The 21,248-nt window shown below is 39.2% G+C and overlaps 1 pseudogene; it reads right to left on the bottom strand.

Moving 5' to 3' along the window:
* Positions 1-621: 621 nt before the first annotated feature.
* Positions 622-731, bottom strand: LOC122018179 (annotated as a pseudogene).
* Between the last annotated feature and the right edge of the window lie 20,517 nt (positions 732-21,248).

The following is a 21,248-nucleotide window of genomic DNA, read 5'->3' as shown; positions in this document are numbered from 1 at the left end:
ATGGCGATCGATCATGCGTCCGCAAGCAATGAAGGTCACTATTCGATCCTAAAGCAAGTGCAGTTCGTCCACCTGGATATTTCTGCGACGCCCTCGTCTTCCTGTACGAGCACCCCGGCGCGGAAGGGAGGTTCATTTGCTCCTCTCATGACCACACGATCTACGAGCTGGAGAAGATGTTCAGGGAGAGATTCCCTCAGTACATCATCCCCCAAAAGTACGATCTATCTTGGATCAAAAGAAATAATTTAAGAAAAAATAAACAGTTAAAATAAACTCATAGATGATCGACGTCGACCATTTTGTAGGTTTGAAGGGATCAACGAGAAGATTGGGAGGGTGCATTTTTCTTCAAAGAAGTTGCTGGATCTGAGCTACAAATTCAAGTACAGTGTGGAGGACATGTTTGACTCTGAAATACGAGTGTGCATGGAGAAGCAGCTCCTGCCGTTGCAAAATGCGCAGCAGCAGTAGTGTAGGATTAAGGACTAAATCCAATTAAGTGGATGGGCTTAATCTCCAAAGGTAGACTTATACCACACTAATTGTCATTAAAAAAATAAATCCTAATCAAGAGATCTAATCCTTAATTATATATAAAGGAATTTAAATTAAATGGAAATAGATTCAATACTTATTGTGGCAAATAAGTATTGAATCTATATCCATTTAATTAAACTGATAAGAACAGATACTACATTTGATCTTAGCCAAAAGACCGAGAAAGTTATTAGATTCAATACTTAGATTCAATAATTTGATTTATTAATATTAATAAGTTGTTAATGATGGATGAGCTTTATGGTGAATAATCATCATAGGTTGGACCGTGTATATATATAAAAGAACATATTAGTTTAATTAGGGCATGTTGAATCTTGCTTTCTTCCTCTAGCCTTTTCTTTCCCATTGAGAAAGACCTTGGGTTGTCGGCTCAATCCTGTGGAAGACTTCTACTGTGCTTACAGGATTTCCGGTGATAAGTAAGAAGCAATATTCCTTTATGATGGATTCAGGTTATTTATTCGCTAGTTATTGTTTCGGTTTCAATATTGCTTTAGAGATCGATGATGTAGGACCATTGGTCACATGAGAGAGGGAGGGTGAATCACGTGTATTTAAAAAACTTATTATTTTTAAACTTTTAAAACAAGTGTGTGTGCAGTAGAATAAAAGAAAATAATAACACACGGTCGGTTACTTGGTTCAGAACATTTGACAACTCCTACTCTAAGACCAAGACATCTCGGATCTATCGATGAACAATCCACTAAATTGTCTACCGGTAAACTCCCGATACAGTAATCGAGTACAAGAAAATATAAAGATTTTGTAATAAGTTACACTTCCTTTAAGCAAGTATAATGATAAAAAAACAATAGTAAATTTGTTACCAACATGAAAGATGGAGATTCGAATGCGCTCATATGTTGGTGTCAGTCTTTCGGCCACGGTTGGGTGCAATAGAGCAGTAGTATAGCCGCAACATGAAGACGAAGATACAGAATGATCGTTAGAGCTCATGTAGAAGTTATATACCAAGTGGTGGTCGAACACTACTTATAAGGAGTGTTGAGGGCGTCTCTAACCTCAGTCGAGGTGCCTCCTATTGGTACCCAAAGGTTATTTTGATGTGATCAAACAAGTTAGGTTATGTCCTATTATGTTTAACCCTGTGTCTAAGTGTGCAGGAACTTAAGAGCACAGGATGTTGAGCAAAAGACGCAGCTAGCGAGAAGGACGATACGGGAGAGAGCAGACGAACTTGGTGCGTCTGAAGGACAAGGTGCTATGGAAGAGTACGCGGGCGGACGAGGAGGCGTGGGGCATTTCTGAGGGACCAGAAGCCGGAGTGGAAGCTTGCTCGAGAAGGCTATAAGTTGGATTCGGGTGAGCCCTATTCCGGATGGCCGAAATCACCCAAACGAGTGGAGCTAGAGTAGAAGACTTGGACCGAAGCAAGCGGAACTGAAGTTGGAGGCTCGGAGAGAAAGCCAACAAAATGTTGACTTTCCCCTTCGGGGCACTCGGAACCCAAATTTTATCAAAATCGACGTGGACTTTGATTGACGCGTCGGGGATAGAATTCTATCCCACTCTAGGCACCTGGAACCCTTCTAGGCGCCCCGAACAAGGCTATATAAGCAGTCTTGCTCTCAAAGCTTCACAACAACAAGAAATAGTGCAACAACACTTGTAGACGCTTTCTGTTTTGTTTAACTTTCTTTTTCTGTGTGTTCATTGCTGTAAGAGGCTTCTCCACCTGAAGGAGATTCTTAGTGTGATTCAATTATGTTAGATTAACAACCTTCCCGGTTGTAACCAAGTAAATCTGTGACCCTCGTCTTTTTAGTTTATCTTTTATTTATTTTTATGCAAGTGTTTGTTTAAGTTATAAGCCGAGAAAGGTACTTTTGTTTGTTTTTGTGCATGGGCTATTCACCCCCCTTTAGCCGGCCGCCAAGGGTCCTAACAAGTGGTATCAGAGCAAGAACGTTTCAAGAGGAATAATCGTCGAATGAAGCACACGAGATGGTCGGACTGAGCATATACCCACCGAAGTTCGAGGGAGAGTTTGCGAGCTGGAAAAAGAAAATGCAGGTATTCTTTAAACCCGATTTTGAATTGTTTTTAATAATGAAGTTCAGTTTTGTAGCACTCGAAGGAAAGGAAGAATACCAGTGGACGAAGAAAGAGAAGGTCGACTACGTGGCAAACGACAAAGCAGAGTTCTATCTGCTGAGCATCCTTCCGCCACAAGAAGTCAACCGGATTGACGCCTATGACTCAGCAAAGGAGCTTTGGGAGAAGTTTCTTGAGCTACACGAAGGGACGTCCGAAGCCAAGCTCGTAAGATGAGATCTGCTAAGGAACCAGCTAAGTAACATCAAATTGGAAGTAGAAGAAACCGTTGCACATCTTCACTCGAGAATGAAGGAACTCATCACCGGACTCACGAATCTCAGAGAAAAGGTAAGCAACCGAGATTCACTAAGGTACGTACTTAATGCATTTCCTAGATCTACTGAGTGGGCATCATTAGTAGATGCTTACTATATTTCTAAAGATTTAGAAGTTGTCACCTTAGAAGAAATATTTTCAATATTTGAAGTCCATGAAATGAGATGTGCAGATTCGAAAAAGGAGCCGAAGCACAATATAGCCCTCAAGGCTAAGATGGGCGAACAAAATTCAAATCTTCTCTGGATGACGACGAAATGGTAAAGATGGTAAGACAATTTAAAAAATTATTTAAATCTATAAAAACTAACCTTCTGCAGGGTAGAAAGAAAAGAACAATCAGATGCTACCACTACAATGAATGACACGTTAAAGATAACTGCCCTAAATTGAAGAACAAGGACAATGGTAAGAACAAGAAGCCCGTCCAAATGAACAAGCACAAAAACCTGAAGGCGACGTGGGACGAAACATCGTCCAAATCAGAGATTGAGGCTTTCTCCGGACTTATGTTAATGGCGAGTCATCAAGATGACGAAAACAAAGCAAGCTCGTCCGAAATGAGCATCGATGAAGGGGGAGCGACATCTGAAGAAAGCAGCAGTTCAGGGGGAGCTACGGATAACGATATCGATAAGGTAAGTCAGGTACGATCTCTTCCTCCTGATAAGTTATTTAAATTTGTTAAGTTATTATCTAAAGACTGTTGCAAATTAGAAAAAGACAATAAAGAACAGAATTAAAGTTAATTCTAACCAAATCTTGCTTATTAGAAGATTTTAAAAAATTAAAATCAGAAAATGATAAATCGAAGACACAAGTAGAAAACTTGAAAAATCATACATGTTTAACTATTCAAACTCAAAATTTTAAAAAACTAAGCTGGTATCTTAGATTTCACAAGAGTCAAATTAGAAAAAATCCCAAAAGTTATGTTCCCCCAAAATTTTTAATTAACTCAGTTGACTGGAACCTATATTGGGTTCCAAAGTCTTGTCTAAATTGAACTTTAATTAGACTTAGGATTTTCAGCAAGAAAATTAAATATTTGAATTTTCTTAAGAGGCTTTTTCTAGAAAGTGGTTGTTGCTCCAATAACCAAGAAGGCCTAGTACCTCGTCACAGCCTGGAAGCCAATTAATGAAATAAAATATTTAATTGACTAACTGACAAAAACATTTAAATATAATTAAATAATACTTTAATAGTTACTTAAACATTTTGCAGTATCTTTAACTTAGAATATTTTTTTTATAATCTTTTTACTTAGAATTTTTTTTACAAAACTTAAAGCTTCTAAAATTATTTTCAAATTCTTTTTCAAAGTTTTCAAAAACTTGATAAATTTTTTTCAAAATGTTGAAAATCATTTTTTTAACTAAAAACTTTCCTATTTTTTGAAAAATTTACCCTTAGATTTTTTTTGGTATCCCATTTTTTTATGTGATCAAAAGGGGAGAAGAGAAAATTAAGTCTAGGAAGAGGTAGTTTAACCTTTTTTAATTTTTTGTACTTTTATTGCAAAAGTTATTTCTTTTACTTTATGTTGGTTTCCCCTATCTTAACTTGGGTTGCTCATATCAAAAGGGGAAGATTGTTGGTACCCCAATGTTGTTTTGATGTGATCAAACAAGTTAGGTTAGGTCATGTTATGTTTAACCCTGTGTCTAAGTGTGCAGGAACTTAGGAGCACAAGATGTCGAGCAAAAGACGCAGCTAGCGAGAAGGACAACACGGGAGAGAGCCGAAGGGCTTGGTGCGTCTGAGGGATGAGGTGCTGCGAAAGAGTACGCGAGCGGACGAGAAAGAGGCGTGCGGCGTTTCCGAGGGACATGAAGCCGGAGCGGAAACTTACTCGAGAAGGCTGGAAGTTGGGTTCGGGTGAGCCCTATTCCAAATGATCGAAATCACCCAAGCTAGCGGAACCAAAGTGGAAGACTCGAACCAAAGCAAATGGAGCCGAAGCTGGAGGCCCGGAGAGAAAGTCAACAAAATGTTGACTTTCTCCTTCGGAGCGTCTGAAATCCAAATTAATTTTACCAAGATCGATGTGGACTTTGACCGACGTGTCAGGGATAGAATTCTATCCCACTCCAGGCATCTGGAACCCTTCCAGGCGCCCCGAGCAAGGCTATATAAGCAGCCTTGCTCCCAAAGCTTCACAACAACAAGAAATAGCGCAACAACATTTGTAGACACTTTTTGTTTTGTTTAGCTTTCGTTTTCTGCGCGTTCATTGCTGTAAGAGGTTTCTCTGACTGAAGGAGATTCTTAGTGCGATTCAACTACTTTGGATTAACAACTTTCCCAGTTGTAACCAAGTAAATATGTGAGCCTCATCTTTTTAGTTTATCTTTTATTTATTCTTATGCAAGTGTCTGTTTAAGTTATAAGCCGAGGAATGTACTTTTGTTTATTTTTGTGCAGGGGCTATTCACCCCCCCTCTAGTCGACCGCCAAGGGCCCTAACACCTCCAACCTCAAATCTGATCGTACAAACTTCGGACTCTATCAGATATGAGACCTTCAGTTTCTATCCGCATGAAGGCACCTCCAAACGCTCAAAAGCGGCTCTAATGCTCTTTGAGGTTCCTCTAATGCGCTCTAGGGCGCCTTCCCGTAGCAAACTTCTATCCCCAAAGTTTCTCTGCATGAGGATGCCTCCATCCTATCTAAGGCGCCTTCATTTATCTCTAAGACACCTCCCTACAGCTCTGATGTGCCTCAGATGTAAGATACAACAATTAAATAATAAGTGTATTGGAGAAATAATCTTATAGAATTTTCTAGAATTTTTCAGAATTTAAAAGGATATCATATTACATAATTTAATTAAGAGGATAAATCTATTAGACTGAGAGAATGTCTGTTTGGAATACCTATTTAGTTAGAAGTTGATTGGATTAATTAACCTAAGGTTATAAATCATTAACCTAAGTATAAATAATAATTCCTAAGTTCATTTCCATGATTCCCTTCTCCTCCCGTGCCCTATATACCCTCACCGCCGCCTCTCCTCTCTTCCCCTTCGACGGCAACTCGTGCCGCACCACCTACCAGCCGTTCATCGCCAAACCCCACCGCGCCATAGATTAGTCCACTGCCGCCTTACTTGTGGTCATCTTCCAACCTAACCATCTATCACCACTCCTTCGCGTGAGGATACCATTGTCGGTCGATCATTAGGTGCCACCGACGCCAGAAGGGGAAAACGACGTTAGAGGGCTAGAGCTACCCTCCCTCAAACTTGGAAACCTAACCGATGCAGCGAATCCCTAGATTCCTTTCCACCGTCGCATTGACTTCCTTTGCTCGAGTTGAATCACGATTACCAACGCTAGATCTTGGCTACAATTGACATTCTAAACAGGTCTCTCTTCCTCCTGTGCCCTAATATCAAGCTTCCACCATCGGTTCCCTCTTCACCAATCTCAACAGCTGCCTGTTATTGGTCTTCGTCAGAGAGGGAGCTGACGACACAGAATTAGGGTAAGGCATGCTTGGTTTCGGGTTTGTAGAGATCTGAATTCCAATTTCTGTATGGGATGTTTGTGCTATGTGGGTTGGTCAATTACTGTAGCCCCGGTCCTGCTTCCAACATCAGCTTCGTTGTAGCTTCGGCCATGAATTTCGGCAATGATTTTCCCCAGATGTGAATTATCGGTTGAGGCATCAAACTCGGGTGAGTTTTTGGAGTTGATTCATGCTTTGATTGTGGAATGTTTAAGGAGATCAAATCAAATGTAGTTGTTGTTGGTGCAATATCCGTCAGGTCAAGGTTGACCTAGTTGACCAAGCTTGAGTCTTGGTCATGGTTTCGATGTTTGACAATACAGGTAGACACATGAACAATGTAGGTGCAGTTGTCTATGTGGGAAGAGTCTGATCAGGGACTGATCAGTGTGGATGAAGAAGAGTCAAGTAGGTCAAAGTTGACTGGATACTTGACGAGGAAAGTCCTAGTGAGTGAAGCTAGGTGAAAGTCCTGGTGAGTGAAGCCAGGCAGAAGAGAAAGTCCTAGTGAGTGAAGCTAGGTGAAAGTCCTGGTGAGTGAAGCCAGACAGTTGGAAAGTCCTAGTGAGTGAAGCTAGGCAGTATGAAAGTCCTAGTGAGTGAAGCTAGGCAGTATGAAAGTCCTAGTGAGTGAAGCCAGGCAGAAGAGAAAGTCCTAGTGAGTGAAGCTAGGCAGTATGAAAGTCCTGGTGAGTGAAGCCAGGCAAGGGAAATCCAGATGGGTCAAGGTTGACCAGACATTTGGTGAAAAGTCCAAGTAGGTCAAAGGGATTGATTGGATACTTGGCACAAGGAAGAAAAGACCAAGTAGGTTAAAGGGATTGACCGGATACTTGGCAAGAAGAAAAAAGTCCAAGTGGGTTAAAGAGATTGACCGGACACTTGGTGAGAGAGTCCTAGCTGGTCAAGGGTGACCGGATGCTAGGTTTTATGTACCAACAAGTCATGGTTGACCGGATGTTGGTTTGGGAGGATTGAGACTTGGTTTTGGGTAAAAACCAAGAGCTGAATCAATCAGTGGATTGATCAGTGGATTGATCAGTGGATCGATCAGTGGATTGATCAGTGGATCGATCAGTGGATCGATCCAGGCTTTTCCCAACGAACAGAAAGCCTCTGGATCGATCAGTGGATCGATCCAGGCTTTTCCCAGCGAACAGAAAGCCTCCGGATCGATCAGTGGATCGATCCAGAGGTCTCAATCGATCAGTGGATCGATTGGGACGCTGCTGCTTCGCGCGATAAGCGCTGGATCGATCCAGACATTTTTTCAGAGCACAAAGGCGCTCTGGATCGATCCGTGGATCGATCCAAAGCCTCCCCAATCGATTGGGAGCAATCCAATCGATTGGGATTCGACCGTTGGCGTCGTTTATAGCTGTTGGCGTGCGATTCCTTCAGCAGAACTTCACCGATTCATTCCAGATTCATCACAGCTCCTCCCCAGCACTCTCTAAGCTCCTCACCGCCAGTTCTTGAAGGTTCTTGGAGGTTCATCCAAGTCAAGAGGCGAGTTGCAACGAGAAGAAGAAGAAGCTAGGGTTTTTACTGCATCTCTTGTAAGCTTTTGCTTATTCTTTACTACCCTTTCTTCTACTTGTATTGAGAGTCTTGTAGGGCTTCTCCGCCTTCAGTAGTTATCGAAAAGGAGTGTTTATTAGTGGAGGTGTGTGTGTGTGCGTGGATCCTTGGACTAGTCACCTCTTGTGAGGTGGATACCAAGTAAAATCCTATTGTTAGCATTGTTGTAGTTTGTTTCTTTGTATTCCGCTGCGCATCACTTTGAAGAAACAAGCAACGAAGCACGACGAGCACACGCGAAGCTATTCACCCCCCCTCTAGCTACTTTTCGGTCCTAACAAGTGGTATCAGAGCAAGGTTGCTCTTCACCAGAATCACCGCCGGAAGGGGCAAACATAACAAGCAAAGCTAGAGGGTGAAGAAGTTGGAGCAAATTCATCAAAGTCAAAGAATTCAAGAAGCTCAACTTCAAGATGCAATTCCAAGATGGACTTGGATTTGATACAAGGGTGGCTCCACCATACACATCCACAAGCTTCGATTCTTAGAGATCAAGAATTGAAAATTTCTTGATGATGGAGATAGAGCAATGGTTTGCTCTAATGGAAGGTTTTAAGGCTCCAAGGAATTCAAAGGGCAAAGTTCTCAAAAGGAGCAAATGGAGCCAAGAACAAATCCAAAGATGTGAGGCTAATGACAAAGTGACCAAGCTTTTGGTCAATCTATTGCCGAGCAACATCTTGGAGAAAATTGGAGAAGTTGAAGATGCCAAAGAGCTATGGAGCAAATTGGAAAAGGCTCATGAGATCCCCTCCACTGTACCTAACCAAGAAGAATCCAAAGAGGGTGACTCATTGGAGCAAGATCAAGAGGAGGACTCCGAAGTTGAGAGATGCTCAACTTCCGAAGAAGAGGAAATCCAAGAAGCTTTATTCTCAAGGGAGTGTAATCAAAAGAGCAAGGAAGGAGCATATTCCTTGTTTCATATACAAGAGGATGAAGAAGAAGGTGAAGCCTCCACCTCTAGGATTGAGGGGGAGCAACTCTTGGTGACACCGGATCAAGAAGAAGGAGAATCCTCCACATTCGGGTCAAGAGAAGAAAAGGATGAAGAAGCTTCCACCTCCACAAGTCAAGATAAATCAATTGGAGGGAAATCGATTTCGGATCAAGAGGAAGCCTCTACATTCATATCAAATGGAGGAGCAAGTGTCACCCCTACACAAGAAGGTATAAATAGTTCAATTAATAATAAGAATCATATTATATGTTTTGAATGTAGGGAACATGGGCACTACAAAAGCAAGTGCCCTAAATTGGCCAAGAAGAAGGGTCAAGTGACACCTAAGGGCAAGGAGAAGCCAAAGGAGACCATCCCCGGAACAAAGAAGAGCAAGGAGCACATTATGTGCTTCTCTTGCAATCAAAAGGGGCATTACCGGAGTCAATGCCCTAAGGGGAAGAAGATGGTCAAGGCTCAAGGAGGAAGCTCAATTCAAGGGGGAGCCTCTAAGGTAAAAAGGAAGGTAACTTTTATTGAGCCTACCCCTTTACATTATGGTAAAAAGCATGCTAGTTCTAACTTATATCATTTTAATGCTATTTACCATAAGAATAGAGAGCATGGTAAAATTAAGGAAAATAATGTAGCTTACCATGCTAAAACTACCACACCTAGGATTAGGAAGGTAGATAAAAATCTAGGCAATCACACTAAGGACCTTAGCTACAAGCCTAGAAATAAAAATGCTCATAAATTTAATGGAAAATAAAAAACTAAGGACTTAGTGATAGAAAATCAAGTCTTGAGGTCAAGGCTTGATAAAATGGAAAAGACCCTAAAAAGGATGGAAAATATCCTAAAAGGGCAAAATGAGCATAGCCTAGGTCTAGGAGCACAAAGGTCATCTAACGGCCATAGGGGTTTGAGATACAAACCAAAGGCTAAGAAGGATGTAATCTCTTACCATAGGGTTCCATATAGTTATGGAACCAACCCTAGGTCTAGTGGTCAAGCCAAAAATACAAGGGAAGTTATCCCTAAGAGTATTTTTGCAACAAATGTGACTAAGACTTCTAAGAAGTCTAAGAAAGTCACAAAGAATGTTACAAGGGAAGCAATCCCTAAAGTTGACCTAGAAAAAGTGACCAAGACTTCTAAGAAGCCAAACAAGGTCACTAGGAAGGTATCTAGGGAAGTTATCCCTAGTGAATACCTAGAGCATCCAAGGAGCACCAATAGGTTTTGGGTTCCTAGGAGCATTTTCTCTATCCCATAGATGGGTTAGAGAGTGTCAACTCTGAAAAGAAGGGTAGTTAACCCAACTTTGAAGAAATTGACACTCAAGGAGCATTTTCAAGGTTTTTGTTAACCTTTGAAAATGAAATGGATTTATTGTTACTCTTGGAAAGAGTAAAATGTGCTATAAAGGAAGAAATTTGAGATGACTTTAAATGGCACAAGAAATCAAGTGTTAAGAAATACCAAATTGGGACTTTGGTATTGTCTTAGGAATTTAAGGCAAATCTAAACCTTAATTTAAAGTGATTACTCTTATGGGAAAATGAAATATGCCAATATTTGAGGAATGTTTTAAATTTTTAATTGGCATAATTAATTCAAGAGATTAAAGAAATGTCAAGTTGGGTTTTGGCATTTTCTTAAGGAAATTAGGCAATCTAGGGTTTATGCTTTAGGATTAGCTAAGGGTTAAGGATACTTAGATAGATAATCTAGGTATATTTTAATTATGCTAAATCTTGCCATGTTTGGTTGCCTATTATATGTCATGACATCATGTTTTATTTGTGCATTCATGACTTATTATGAAAAACTCAAAAATACCATGTCATGACATACATACATCATGTAGTTATAGGAAATTTTCTTCTGAAAATTATTTCTTTTTGATGTATGCCATAACATTATCATGCATTATGTTATTTCCTTAAAATTAAGGACAAATGACAGTTATCATCAAGTGGTATACCAAATGACATCCTAGGTGGATGGCCAATATCCACAAGATGCCTAGATAAATATGCATGAACCCTAGGTTAGGGCAAAACCAAAATTAACATCTCACAAAGACCTATAAGATGACTTGTATGTGTTTTATGCACAATAGATACAAGTGAGATGTTAGGAAGATGAACAAAACTCAACATGCTGAGTTAGTGCATTTCCTTGAGTTTTAAGTTCATCAAAACACATAGTTATGTGTTTTCCCATCATTGGGAAAGCAAATGTACAAGTCATGTGCATTAAGCCCAAGGAACATGGTGGGATATTGATTTTGAAAATGTTTTTAAAATAATTTTGGAAAACCTTGGTGAATGCTATCTTTTGATAGTAATCACCATTGAATAGTTAGACACAAACTTGAAGAAAACACTAAAGTTTTTGCAAGTTCTCAAGTTTGTGTCAATCTTTGAAAATATGATGTATTTTCATAGAAAACTATTTTTCCATGATAAATTATACCCTAAATAATGTCTACACAAATTTTTACGATTTTTGGAATTTTGTAGAATTTTCTAGGGGTTTCTGAAATTGGCTGAAATTGAATTTCAGCAATTTCAGGCCTCCAATCGATCAGTGGATCGATTGGAGTGCCTCAATCGATCAGCCGATCGATTGAGAAGGCATTTCTCACGAGCAGAAGCTCGCTGGATCGATCAGCCGATCGATCCAAGAAGACTGAATCGATCAGTGGATCGATTCAGCAGGGTTCAATCGATTGGAACCCAACTCCATTCGATTGAAGATGCTGATTTTGGCTGGGAAAGCTTATTTTCAGCATTTATGAACCATGTTTAGTCTAGGGAACCTTTGCAAACCCTCTAAATACATTCGTATACATAAAAAGGGTGTTTTCATGTTGAAAACAAGGATGGATTGGTTAAGAAAGACTAAATTGAAGTTTAGGCTGAGGTTGTTTCAAATTTTGAATATTTGAATCTCGAAACTTCTAATTTTGGGTTTCCTAAAGGTTTAGGGATTCCAAGTCATTGTTGGTGCAATGACAGAAGTTACCACCATGTCTTTAGGGGGAGTTACTCACTAAGGGCATGAAACCTATTTTTCATGAACCTTGGAAGGTGGTTAACCTTCTTTTAAAAATATGCTCAAGGTTGAGCGTTGGAACTTAAATGGGGAGTGCATATCCTCATTGTTCAAGTGGTTACAAGTTGTGACACGTTCAAAATGCTCAAGGATGGGCATTTGACTACATTGGGGAGAATGTAGATTTTAGGATAAATGAAGGGTATGAGATCTTCTTTATCGTGTTGATTACAACAAGTGAAGTTGTGAACAACGATGAGCAACTCTTCAGGGGGAGAGTCTCAAAGGGGAGAGTTATTCAACAAGTTAAGTTGTTGATGTGTGCCCAAAGATGGAGGCATGTTTGTGATGTGTGCCAATAGGGGGAGAATGTATGGTTAAGTTAGGTCTTCATTACCTAAAGGGGGAGCTTGCCCTCTAGAAAAGGAGGAGAATGAAGGAAACCATCATTCATATATTGGCATGAAGGGAGTTGAGGCTATAAGATTAGTCTAATTTCCTAACTCAACATGTGGTATTGTCAAACATAAAAAAGGGGGAGATTGTTGGTGCAATATCCGTCAGGTCAAGGTTGACCTAGTTGACCAAGCTTGAGTCTTGGTCATGGTTTCGATGTTTGACAATACAGGTAGACACATGAACAATGTAGGTGCAGTTGTCTATGTGGGAAGAGTCTGATCAGGGACTGATCAGTGTGGATGAAGAAGAGTCAAGTAGGTCAAAGTTGACTGGATACTTGACGAGGAAAGTCCTAGTGAGTGAAGCTAGGTGAAAGTCTTGGTGAGTGAAGCCAGGCAGAAGAGAAAGTCCTAGTGAGTGAAGCTAGGTGAAAGTCCTGGCGAGTGAAGCCAGGCAGTTGGAAAGTCCTAGTGAGTGAAGCTAGGCAGTATTAAAGTCCTAGTGAGTGAAGCTAGGCAGTATGAAAGTCTTGGTGAGTGAAGCCAGGCAGAAGAGAAAGTCCTAGTGAGTGAAGCTAGGCAGTATGAAAGTCCTGGTGAGTGAAGCCAGGCAAGGGAAATCCAGATGGGTCAAGGTTGACCAGACATTTGGTGAAAAGTCCAAGTAGGTCAAAGGGATTGATCGAATACTTGGCACAAGGAAGAAAAGACCAAGTAAGTCAAAGGGATTGACCGGATACTTGGCAAGAAGAAAAAAGTCCAAGTGGGTTAAAGAGATTGACCGGACACTTGGTGAGAGAGTCCTAGCTGGTCAAGGGTGACCGGATGCTAGGTTCTATGTACCAACAAGTCATGGTTGACCGGATGTTGGTTTGGGAGGCTTGGGACTTGGTTTTGGGTAAAAACCAAGAGCTGAATCAATCAGTGGATTGATCAGTGGATTGATCAGTGGATCGATCAGTGGATCAATCCAGGCTTTTCCTAGCGAACAGAAAGCCTCTGGATCGATCAGTGGATCGATCCAGGCCTCCGGATCGATCAGTGGATCGATCCAGGCCTCCGGATCGATCAGTGGATCGATCCAGGCTTTTCCCAGCGAACAGAAAGTCTCTGGATCGATCAGTGGATCGATCCAGGCTTTTCCCAGCGAACAGAAAGTCTCTGGATCGATCCACTGATCGATCCAGGCTTTCCCCAGCGAACAAAAAGTCTCTTGATCGATCAGTGGATCGATCCAGGCCTCCGGATCGATCAGTGGATCGATCCAGGCTTTTCCCAGCGAACAAAAAGCCTCCGGATCGATCAGTGGATCGATCCAGGCTTTTCCCAGCGAACAAAAAGCCTCCGGATCGATCAGTGGATCGATCCAGAGGTCTCAATCGATCAGTGGATCGATTGGGACGCTGCTGCTTCGCGCGATAAGCGCTGGATCGATCCGGGCGTTTTTCCAGAGCACGAGGCGCTCCGTGGATCGATCCAAAGCCTCCCCAATCGATTGGGAGCAATCCAATCGATTGGGATTCGACCGTTGGCGTTGTTTATAGCTGTTGGCGTGCGATTCCTTCAGCAGAACTTCACCGATTCATTCCAGATTCATCACAGCTCATCCCCAGCACTCTCTAAGCTCCTCACCGCCAGTTCTTGAAGGTTCTTGGAGGTTCATCCAAGTCAAGAGGCGAGTTGCAACGAGAAGAAGAAGAAGCTAGGGTTTTTACTGCATCTCTTGTAAGCTTTTGCTTATTCTTTACTACCCTTTCTTCTACTTGTATTGAGAGTCTTGTAGGGCTTCTCTGCCTTCAGTAGTTACCGAAAAGGAGTGTTTATTAGTGGAGGTGTGTGTGTGTGCGTGGATCCTTGGACTAGTCACCTCTTGTGAGGTGGATACCAAGTAAAATCCTATTGTTAGCATTGTTGTAGTTTGTTTCTTTGTATTCCGCTGCGCATCACTTTGAAGAAACAAGCAACGAAGCACGACGAGCACACGCGAAGCTATTCACCCCCCCTCTAGCTACTTTTCGGTCCTAACAGTTGTGATTGATTATGGATTGGATTAGTCGATTCTTATCGAGATGAATTAAGTATGGTTGATTCATAATTTGTTCGATTGAATCTTTGGATCTATTAACAGATGACTAATATTGGTGGCAAAAAAGGCGAATACACTCGCCCCCAGCACTCCTGCCAACCCGTCCCAGGGCCAACATGGAGGAGGTAAATCATGGGCGGCTACTAGCCTTTGGAATAGTGACTAGCACATAAGGGAGACATTTATCTCGGCTTTGCCGAGATTTTAACCCCAGACCTCATGGTCGTAACACCTCATGCGCTAGCCACTAGACCCATCCGAGGGGACAACAGATGACTAATATTGATATGTGATGGAGTTGATTAAAGTAAGTGTAAACTTAGTAGTAAATGGATTGTTATATGGATTAATTAGGGATGATAATATGACCAACTCTAATTTGATCAACAAATGAGATTAATTAAAGTTAATCATTAATTAGAGTTAACTAATGATCATTTTGATTAAGGTTTCCCAATTAGATTTAGGATATTAGTTAGCTAATTAATTCATAATGGAATTAGCTAAATTGTACAATTTATTATAGGACTCTGATTCAAGATAAACACTTTGACATGGGAATTGTTTAGCTCGATCTCTAATTAAGGCGGATGCTTCTTCTTTAGCCTTAATAGTTCATTGAACTTAATGTATGTTTTTAATTGATGGATTAAGTTATTTTACTTTAAATTTACTTGTATGTATCCATGCTTGATACTTGCGTATATGATTGTTGCATATGGTTGCCATGTTTCATACATGTTCATTTACCATGCATGTATATGTTGTTAGTTGTATTGCTCAGGTGTTGTGAGCATATCTATTGTTGATTCCTAGTGAGTCTACTGATTACTATACCATGTGTGTTAGATCCAGATTAGATATGTGCATTCATTATGTCAGCTATGAGTATATGCATTCATTAGACCAATTATGATTATGTGCATTTATTATGTCATTTATAATCATGTTCTTATGCCCATACTGAGATTGTATACTTTGATCTCCATGTTTTATGTTGACCATGCACTATTATGTCTATTATTTACTGAGTCACCCGGACTCACCACCCTCATTTGTACCTTTATGTTTCTCAGGTAGCAGGTAGATGTTGTAGAGTCGCTTGGAGTATCATATTTACCAGTCCCATGTCATATCTGAGGACAACTTCTATTGTGTTTTTTTGCTTTTCTTGCATTTCCTTGGTTTTCTTTAAGGATTCGATATTATAATAATTTTGACTTGGACTTGGACTTGGTGTAGCATTGTGACTACTTTTGTCGTTTCTAATGGTTGTTGTATAAAGCCTAGTCAGCTAGCAATTTATCACTTTTGGTTTATGAGTTTTCCTTGTGTCTTACACTGTATCTTTGTTTCAAGCGGTGTGGGTTGTATACTACGTGGTTGTGTTTTTATTTCAGTCATGTAGGTTGTAGGTTATTATACTTGTACAATCGTGTGACTATATATCCAAGTTTCGTATATTGTCATAAAGGGGAAGATGTTGTTCGCTTGCAGGGCAAAGACTCCTCTCGGCGCGTGATACCGAAACTATTCATCCAAGATTGATTTTTACAAATTAACCCTGTAAAAAATCATTAATCCACAAAATAAAATATAACATGTAAAACAGAATTAGCACCGTTAAAATAAAATGATTATTTATTAGATCATGTCTTATCAAGATCAGGATCTAGACATGATCTTAGCTTAGACTTTCAAAATGGTTTTAAATTGGACCAACGTCTATAGTCCCACTAGGACTCGTCCTCACTGGATCATTATTCATGATCTTAGCTTAGACTTTCAAAATGGTTTTAAATTGGACCAACGTCTATAGTCCCACTAGGACTCGTCCTCACTGGATCATTATTCTCTAGTGATTTACCTTTACTTACCATTTGCAGTCATTTAACTTGCCTCTTGACCTACCTAGTTTTCCTACCAGTGGTCAGATCTACAAACCCAACTGGACTTTAGCCAATTGTCAGGTCCCGCAGACCAGCTGGACTTCTTGCAAGATATCGGGTCATACCTTAACTTATCTAGACTTCATGCCAATTATTAGGCCCTCAGATCTAATTGGGCTTCAGCTTAGTGTCAAGCCCACTAAATCCGTCAATTCCAACACACTCGGTAAAAGTATCAGATCACACAAAATTTAACTTTAACCATTTATCATTCATTAAAATCAAAGTTCAATTATTAGTATCAATTGTACTAACAACCTCTCACTTTTTGATGTAATGACAACTTAAATTAAAGTTAACAAAAAATATGTAAAACAATAATAGCATGATTAAAAGAAAAAACTAATAGTAATGATGTTTATTCTCTTAAGCTTTGGATTTTCAACATTTTCTTAGTTTTATTTTTTTTATCCTCCCATTTTGTCATTCATCAAAAATATAAAAGCATAACAAACAATAATCACAAACTTGCAGATAAGTTACAAATTAGGAAACACAAGTTAGGTGTGAAAAAGAATTTTCAAGATATTTTTCAAACTATTTTCAATAAGTTTAAGAAAATATTCTTATAGTATTTTTCAAGTAATTTTTAAAAAGATTTTTAAAGTAGTTTCCAATAAAAGTTGTTATCAAAGATTTTTCAAAGTATTTTTTAAAATATTTAAAAAATAATTTATAAAGTATTTTTTAAAACACTTTTAAAATAATTTATAAAGTAATATTCAAATATAACAGAGGTAGGTCTTCTTCCTTTTGCTCATTCCTCTTCACCCTTCTACTTGACTCTATCTAGTGATGACACACTATATGTTAATTAGCATGCAACCCTCTTGTTCTGGCTGCCCAACAAAATCAGCACCAGAATTGTAATTCTAAACCTTAATCATAGGAAAATGAAGCAAAAGCTTACGATCTGCAATAAAGGATATGTTTCATAATTTGAACTATGGGAAAGAGAAACATACCCAAACATAAGGGTTATTTAAGATTGAAAAGCACTGGCATATTTTAATTCATTTTCTTAGATATAAGATCTTAACTATAAACCAATAAATGACTAGGACATAGGGAATATTTATATCTCTAATATAATAGTCTCCAAATAATATGTACCAAAAGAAAAATCGAATTCATAACAATGATCTAAGTATCATAAATCTAGATACACATATCAGGTAATAAATCTAGGTACACATACCAGATAATAAATTTAGGTACACATGTCAGGTATATCTAGTAGCTCGACATATATCCGGTAATGCATTGTATGTCACTACTTCTATGAATATAAGTACACATGGCAAGAATCAAGAGGCATAAGCATAAATGCATAACAGATAATAATATGGGTATACTACAAGTATCAAGTAGTGACATACCAAGACAGATATAAACATAACCATTACTACTAGCTATAACCTATTACACATATCAGAATGACAATATTAAAAGAGATAAGTCAAAGGTACCTGCCTAAAAAAGAATGTCGTATCAGATAGATCCCACGTCGAGACGCTTGTCTCGAATCAAAGTCCTGTAACAACCTGCATATAATTAATCCACTCTAATATGTATCTAGTAGCTAAATCAAAATTTTTATTAAACTAAGAAACCCCAAGTTCCCTCATTAATCCCGGTAAACAACATAAATCGAGTCTAACCCGCAGCCTAGATTAGATCCAACGTTTAACCCTAATTATCAAGACAACCACTTGGATCAATCATACCTAATATTTCCTAGCTTTAATTCCAAATGTAAGCTACAGTAAAGATCAAATTCTCTACACCTTACCTCAACTCAAGCCACCACTATTGACTTACGACCTGAAAATACAACTATTGGGAATTGTTGCTGGAGCTAGGAGAAGCCATTGCCAGTAAACGATGACTGTATCTACAGTGGTCGACCAACCAATTAAACACAACATCCATATACATAAAATGCAACTCCAATCCCTACCAAATCTGATATCAACCATGTCTTACCTAAATCGGTGCCATTCACTTCCTCTCTGCCGAAGACTTCACAGAAAGTGACTGAAGAGGTGGGCAAAGAAGGACCCGATGGTAGAATCTAGGGCACGGGAGAAGATCGACAGCTCTACCTCGACCGGCGATGTCTCTGATCTGGCCTTCGATAAGGAGGTGGCATTGGCACAGGGAGAAAACTAGGGTTTGGATCCTTGCTCTTGGCCGAATACCAACCCGTGAAGAGGTGGCGCCTCAGATCGGGAAGACGAGAACTCGGTCGACTGTGGATTGGGAGCTAGGGCACAGAAGAATGAAGGACTTGGGTGCTCGACTTCTGGCGAGAGAAGATCGGGAGGAGATGGAAAGAACAGCGGTGGATCGGCCGGGCGACGCGGCGGAATCACACGAGAGAGAGTAGAGGCAGAGTCGCGATGAGGAGTGGAGGTAATGGTGTTGGTTGCTACTCGGAAAACCTAATGGTTCCACTGTACAAAAATTTTGTACAAAGGTCTGAACCTTTTCCTAGCTACCATGTGTTCTTTTAAATTAAACTTGGATCGCCTGCGGAACTTAACACGTTTGATCCTAAGTTTAATTTATTTGTTCTTTTAGGTTTAGACTTGGATCTCCTGCGGAACTTAACACGTTCGATTCAAATGACCTAGGTTATTAATTCCATTAAATATTAATTTCCAAAATTAGCTTCCAGGACTGCATGGCGAGGCACATGACCTTCTTGGATATGGGAACAACCACCACCGCCTAGACAAAGCCTTTTAAGGAAAGCTAATATTTAATTTCCTTAAATAACTTTAGGTCAACCAAAAAAAAACAATCAAATCACAAGGAAAAGAAAAATAAAAGAACACAACATCGAAAACTAATTCGAAAAACTAGAATCGCATGCCTCTTGTATTTGGTATTTTTACAAAGAAATAAAACTAGTATGATGCGAAAATTAAATACTAGTATACCTTTTCTTTTGCAAGCAAAAACCTCTAGGTCTTCTACCGTATTCCTCTTTTAACCTCGGACGTTGTGTGGGCAAGGATCTTCCGAGATGAGAAACCACCAAAGCACCTTCTTCTCCTCCTTGCAAGGTTCGGCCACAACAAGAGCACCTCCAAGGATGAAGAGATTCAACCACCACCAATGCTCTAAGGGATACTAGAAAAGAGGCTTCTTTTCTCTTCTTCTCCTCCTTCTTAGATCCGGCCACCAAAGTTATCTCCACCAAGAGAAGGTTTCGGCCACACAAAGGAGAGGAGAGGAAAGAAGGGGCCGGCCACACCCAAGGAGAAAAGAGAGGAAAAATAGAATAGAGATGTTCACAATGAAGACACCTCTACCCCCTCTTTTATAATCCTTGATCTTGGCAAATAAGGAAACTTAATAAAAAACTTCCTTAATTCTTTTGCCATGAAAAAGAAAAAATATTTAATTAAAAAATAAATTTCTTTTCTTAATAACAATGGTCGGCCACCTTAAGCCCCAAATCAAGGAAAGTTTTAATTAAAACAAGAATTAAAACTTCCTAATTTGTTTCCGGAAATTTATAAAAATTTCTCCAATAGTTTTAATCCCTTTATGATTGGTAAATAAAAAAGAAATTTTATAAATTAAAATATTTCTTTTAAACATGTAGATAAAAAGAAAGTTATCTCTAAAAATTAAAATATTTTTTAATCTACAAATAAGGAAAGATATCAAATCTTTTCTTAATCTCTTGTAGAAATTTATAAAAGAGAATATTTAATTTTTAAACTCTCTTTTTAAATCATGAACATGGTTAAAAAGGAACTTTTTTTAAAATTTAAAATCCACCTTTTAATCAACAAATAAGGAAAGATTTCAAATTTTAAACTCTCTTTTAAACATGTAGATGATTTACAAATAAGGAAAGTTTTTACCAAAAATTAAAACCATCCTTTTAATCTACAAATAAGGAAAGAGATTAATCTCTTCTCTTAATCTTTTGTAGAAAGCTATAAAAGGAAATTTTTAATTTTTAAACTCTCTTTTAAAACCATGATATCCACATAAGAAATAATTTTAATAAAAATCTTTTTTAATATTTTAGTGGCCGACCACCTAAGCTTGGGACCCAAGCTTTGGCCGGCCACCAACATGGCTCATCCACTTGGTCTTGGCCGACCCTAGCTTGGGTTCCAAGCTAGCTTGGCCGGCCCCATTGGATGGGTAAGAAGGTGGGTATGTGGTGGGTATAAATCTCTATATACAAGAGGTTACGATAGGGACCGAGAGGAGGAATTGATTTTGGTCTCCCGATGAAATTAAGCATCCTGTGTTCGCCCCGAACACACAACTTAATTTCATCAATAATAATTCATTCCACTAAAGAACAATTATTGAACTACAACACCAATCCCAAATTACATTTTGGGCTCCTTCTTATTATGAGTGTGTTAGTCTCCCTGTGTTTAAGATAACAAATGTTCACTAATTAAGTAAGTTATTGACAACTCACTTAATTAATATCTAGCTCCAAGAGTAGTACCATTCAACTTCATTGTCATGTCGGACTAAGTCCACCTGCAGGGTTTAACATGACAATCCTTATGAGCTCCTCTTGGGGACATTCTCAACCTAGATTACTAGGACACAGTTTCCTTCTATAATCAACAACATACACTATAAGTGATATCATTTCCCAACTTATCAGGCTTATTGATTTATCGAACTAAATCTCACCCATTGATAAATTAAAGAAATAAATATCAAATATATGTGCTTGTTATTATATTGGGATTAAGAGCACACAC

Source organism: Zingiber officinale, chromosome 8B (genome assembly GCF_018446385.1).
Source record: "Zingiber officinale cultivar Zhangliang chromosome 8B, Zo_v1.1, whole genome shotgun sequence".
NCBI classification, from domain to species: domain Eukaryota; kingdom Viridiplantae; phylum Streptophyta; class Magnoliopsida; order Zingiberales; family Zingiberaceae; genus Zingiber; species Zingiber officinale.
Note: the sequence above shows the minus strand (reverse complement) of the source record. Positions and strands in the feature narration are given on the sequence as shown.